This window comes from Calliphora vicina, chromosome 3, assembly GCF_958450345.1.
Source record: "Calliphora vicina chromosome 3, idCalVici1.1, whole genome shotgun sequence".
Lineage (NCBI taxonomy): Eukaryota > Metazoa > Arthropoda > Insecta > Diptera > Calliphoridae > Calliphora > Calliphora vicina.
Window position 1 is genome coordinate 71408004 of NC_088782.1, and position 6359 is coordinate 71414362.

Here is a 6359-nt window from a genome sequence, read left to right on the forward strand (position 1 = left end):
AATTGCTTCTTTAAATCATCTCATGATGAGAACTCAGATAATAATACTAGGCCTAAGCCAAAACTTAGAAAATAAAAAGTATTTTAGTTCATGATCAATTGCAACAAATCACCCGACCGCCTCTATTTACGAATTGTCACAGAGAATAATATTGTTTGTTTTTTTTTTTTAATAATCTTTTTGTATGTGTATGTAAATATTCGGAACAATTTACATTCTTTCGAACATTTAGTTAAGTCGACTTCTCTCATATTGATCGTTATCAGATGTTTGCTGTCATTGTTAATGTCCCTAATAAAATGTATTTATGTTGTTCGTTTTGTTGTTTCATTGCATTAAGATTTAAATGTCCCTGTATTCATTTCCATATTCTACTTAAAAATACTTAAAAGATCGATTCAATTTATTTGTCGCAGCTTTTTGTACTTCATTTATTACTTCATCATACGCACAGTATAACTTTGAACAATTAGAGCTTCAATGCATTTAAATTACAATAGAAACAAACAAATAAGAAAATATTATGAAATTATCGATCACCCTACTCTCTAAATTTTTGTAGACAAAATCCTCTATACATTGATATATAACATGTCTACCTTATGTTTTTTTACGTGGCAAATTAATTAGGGAAAACTTAATAACTCGCAGATAATATACATAGCACTGTTATTTACATTCATAAAAATGTTATTATTTAGGCAACATGCTTTTTTATGAATTTCTAAGTTAGGTAAATTCTCAGCGAGTTGTTAAGTTTTCCCTAATTTATTTGACACGTAAAAAACATAAGGTTATATATCAATGGATAGAGGATTTTGTCTACTTTTCAATAATGTAATCACTTTTGACAATTAAAAAATTCATGGAATACTTTTTTTGAAAAATATGACAAAAAATGTTTTTTATTAGGTTTTTTCATAGATACAAATTTTTCAAATTGTAATAAAATTTTTATTTATGCATATTTTTTAATGAAATTTTACACTTATATAGATTTTTTTTTATTGAAAATGGAAAAATAAAAACAAATTTTGAAATTTGTAATCACGAATCCCGCAATTCCCAAAAAAGAATGGAAAAATTCCAAAAATTGGATTTTTTCGTTTTTTGGCTATAATATCCATACCAGGGGCAGGGTTATCGAAACCCTTTTCAAAATAATTAAGAACATATTGGGCCATCTAAAATGGGTTACTATGTTTTGATATCAACTATGCGATTTGAGAATTTTTACCCTAAAGTTGAATTTTACAGAAAAATGGACCTGGTCCCCTCGGTATCAAACATTTTTTTTCATTTAAAATATTTGGTGTAAAGTTAGCTTTTAAAAAAGTATAAACTCATTATACATCCTTTTAGATTTTTTTTAGATAACTTAAAAAGAAATAAAGTACTTTTTTCCCAAAAAAATAGCGACAAATCGCTTTTTTTAATTTTTTAAAATCAAATGCATGTAACTTTGGACTCAGTCTTGATTTTTAAACAGTTCTTTCTTTATTTGATATATACATCTGTTGTTAATCCTACAAAAGAAAATCGGCAAATATTTGGAACCGCGGTCATCAAAAAACTGGAGTAGGGTGGGTAAAAATGTTGAAAATTTAATTTTCAAATGCGAATATCTCCTAAGCTTTAAGAGATAATTGATAGCTCGATGAGAAGATTCTATATATGTAATTTTTTTGAAATCGGAACACAAGCCAAGAAATAGGATCATTTTAAAAATTGACCATACCCGAGGTGTCCTAATTTGGGGACCCCTGGCGCAGCTCCTGACGGGCTCATGAGGTCCAGATTCAAAACTTAAACTCGACAATACTTCCCTTTTGCGCATGTGCAATTTCATTCAAAATCGGACTAAGGGTTTAGAAGTTACAGATTTATTTCCCTCTTTTTTTTCTCATACCACTGTGCATCGTTGAACATCTTTGTCTAACATGATAATAAACTTTTTTCGTATTTGTATGTGCTCAAATTTTTTAAAGCATAGCTCCAAAACGGAAACTAACGGGTTAGCTAGTCAATTGATTTGTAGATTGTTCGGGTGTTAATCTGATCAGAATATTTCTGTTGAAAATTTAATAATGAACTTTGTTTTCGAATGTTTTTTTAACATTATCTATGCTTGAATGGTTAACTTTAACGTTATATTTTGTTTTTCTTTAACAATAAAATATTAAAAAACCGACATCAAAACTTCATTCTTTATTTTTTTAAAAAAATTTAAATTTTAACTTGATCGAATTATTCGAACAAGTTAAAATCTATTATTCTAATTATTCGTTTTATTCGAACAAGAGAAAAATCGAATAATTCGAATACCATAGTATACATACATGTATTTGTTTGTTATTGTACCTATAATAAAAGGGTTCAGTTTAAACATATTTTTGTACTACAAATGTGTAGCGTATTAGCATAATCGATTAAACACGATCAGTGTTCTATTTTAGCCTTTATTTATTGTATGTATGAAAGTCATTAAAATTTGTTCAATTAAATGGCGACATTGCCTGCACTAAACAATTAAAATTATTTTTCATTCATATGGTAAATTAAACAAGTACGAGTGTTATATTCGGATGTGCCGAATCTTGAATACCCACTATAAATAGTGACATTTTTTGAAGGGAATCTTTTATAGGGACTAGGGACAAATGTTGCGCGATTCTCGCCATACTTTACAGTATAATTTCGGAGTACTTAGAATTGATTTGTGCAATATTTTATCCGGATAGCCGCATAATCAACATGTTTATGGCTGCTCAAACAGGGCTAGGTGTAATCATGGACTGACATTACCAATTTTCAATACCAAACAAATTTCAGCCAACTGTTTCAACAGAAAAACATTGCTATATCGTCTTAGAATCGAAGAGGACAGAGAATATATACAAATGTGAGCCTGCTACAAATATTTTGATGTGTTACAAACGGAATGACAAAATCAATATACCCCCCTCGATTTTGATAGTGTATATAAAAACTCTAAAATCTTCAAACAGCTACATATCGTCACCTAAAATGCCAAACAACGTAACAACAAAAATTTCAAAATCGAATATTTGATAGATAATGACGAATAACTTAAAAAAAATCTTAATTTAGAAATGTGTATGTCATTCTGTTTAAAGATTGAATAGGATATATTAAGTTTATATCAGAGATACTTTTCATTTTGCAATGGTTTTTTGCACATCACTTTCAACATTTTAAAAATGATGTTGCGTTATTTAGCATTTTAGGTGACGATATGTACATAAAGCATTAGTTTTTACATAAATATTGTGACACACAAATGTGTCAATTCATCTTTTGAGTCTTTATGAAATACTCCAGAGTACCACAAACTATAAATGAGTAAGAGTTAAATAAAATTCATGTAAAACCAAAATTTCTAATAGATTTTTGATTGATAAGTTATTCGATTTATGTTCGTCGGTATTACGAAATACATTTTTGAAAATTCAACATTAAAATACTACGTAAAATAGGAAATCGTTTTATTATTTAGATTAAATTGTGAAAAAAAATAACAAATAATCTTTTGCATACATTGAACGACGACAACTATGTATGAGACAAACTTTAAAAATAAATGTTGCGTGAATTTCAACTTTTTAACGTTCAAAGGTTATCAAAAGAAAGAGTAATTGATTTCAAATATACACTGTACTAAGCTGTACTAAATTAAGTAGAAACTCAACATATTTAAATAAATATTTGCTAAATGTGTACATATAGTTCTTAAAGTAGAAAAAACACACTAAAATAATTATGTTAAACGAACAATTCGCTGAAAGTTTATAAAATGTATTTTCGGTTTTTCTAAAAAAAACAATTTAAGGAACAAAAATTTAAAAGAAAAACAATGTAACTATATTTTCAAATCGGATTTGCTTTTTTTTTTGAGCATTCTAATACTCCCCGAAGATAGAATATGTTTAAATTAGAGTTATTTATAGTATTAATCGTGCTTTTAAAATATTAACAGAGCCAAGGGTTTCAAATATGCACTCAAATATTTACCATGTGTGGCCCCTACCTTAAGTTCGATGGGGGAGCGAAGTGTATCCTGGTATGGCCAGGCTTATTCAGTAGTAAATTCATAAAATCGATTAATGTCGTTGTATGGAATATTTTTAACATACAGAAATAAACATTTCGGCTCAATCGGATTATAAACTTTTGGAGATTTTTTAAACGATTCAAGTTCTTCGTTTGTATTCCTATTTCAAAAAAATTATACATATAGAATCTACTCATGGAGCATTACAAAAAATTATCTCTTATAACTTAGGAGGTATTCGCATTTGAAAATTAAATTTTCAACATTTTTACTCACCCTACGTTTTTTGATAACAGCGGATCCAAATATTTCCCGATTATCTCCAACTCTTTATTGGAGTAACAACACATTTAATAGAAATAGAAAAAATAATTGTTTAAAAAGAATGACTAGGTCCAAAGTTATATGCAGCGAATTTTCGCTAATTTTTTGGGAAAAAAGTACTTTTTTTCTTTTATCGAAAACAAAATCTAATAGGATGTATAAGGAATTTATACTTTTTGAAAAGCTAACTTTTCATCAAATATTTTAAATGAAAAAAAAATTTAAATTGTTGAAAAACAGTTTAAAAAAAAAAAAAATTCTATAGCATTGGTTCTTGATCAATTAATCGGGTAAAAAAATAATGATGGGATCAATTAAGCGAAAACAACTGTATTTTGATAGCTGGAACGAAATACGATTTTTTTTAATAAAACACACTTTATTTTAAGGTTTTTGGAGTTTTTTGTTTTATTTTAAGTTTTTTTTTTTTAATAAAGTCTAAAAGGTTACTAAAAACTAAAAAAAATAATAAAAATTCTATTATTAAGATATTCTTTGGTATAATTAGCTGTATGTGTATATTTGTATGTATAACATTTGGCATAAATACTTAATATTGTACATAAAAATATATAAGAAAAATAAAATATAAAATTAAATGTATTTAAAAAAAATAAAATGCTTTTTTTTACTATAAAAATAAAATTAGACTTCGTATCATAAACAGATAAACGAAAAATATTGACTGTTCGAAAGAGACTGTATCAAGGATCGTTGAAAAAAATCAATTGTTTTAACGACCAGATAAATTTAGATGAATATTTTTATATAATTCCAAAATAATAAAGAGTTTTGCATGTATATCTGTTAAATATAATATGTATGTATTATTAAATATTGCACCAACAACGGCCAGTTTTATCTAGTTATAATTTTGAATGGTTTTCTCAGACCGACTTAAAATTATTTAGATTTGTTTTTCATTTAAAAAATAACAAAAAAATAATCAAATCATTTTGAAATGTTCACTTAATGATTTGATTACTTTCGACTAATTTTAAAGACTAGATCATCTCGTCTACGAGCACTTAATGCTTTGACTGCCATGAATCAAAGTTAATTAAAACTCATATGTAACTTAAAATTAGTTTAATTAAATTTATATTAATAAGATTTATTTATTTATATACTTTTTTAATTCTTTGGAATCTCTAACTACATACAAGATAATTAAGTAAGTATATTATTTGTAAAGTGACATTTAAAATTTAATTGAAAATACTGTAGTGTTTTTTTATTTTTATTTTTTGGTTTTAAGTACATTTAAATACATACTACATGCTAATAAATGAAAGTTTCACTCAAACTCTGGCCTAATTAATTTATTTTTTAACTGAATTTATAATTATTTAATATTTTTTTAAGTATTTCCATTTCATTTACTTGAATTTGAGTTTAAAATCGAAAGAGTTTGACAGCTAGAGTTTGAGAGAGTGTGCTTAAAAAATATTAAGAGAACATAGAGAACAAACTATCATCTACATATTTTTGTTTTCTTTAAAAACAATCAATATTTAATATTTGAATGTTGCTTTAAGGAAAACAATAGAGTGCAGTGTAAAATCAATAATAATTATTACAATAATCTGTAATTGGAAATATAATTAATAATAGAGTAAATAAAATAATAATAAACATAATCTTCATACATATAATTAAGCATATACTTGTAAAATAAATTTACTATCACATGTGTTTTTTTTTTTTTAATTATCATTTTTTTTTTTGCTGATATTTGGTTAGTTTTTTTTGGTCAATACGAGTAAATATGGGCTAATCCTAATGTATGGTCCAACTGTCCAAGCCGAACTATTAAAAGTAAATATTTGCCTTTATTTTAGTTAAAAATTTTGTTATATCAAATAAATGTTCTGCTATAGTTTTTGCCAAAATTCTTTAGAACAAATTTAAAAAAATATCCCAGGAAACAGCAGGCAAATTGAAGCAGATTTGTTTTTCCTCA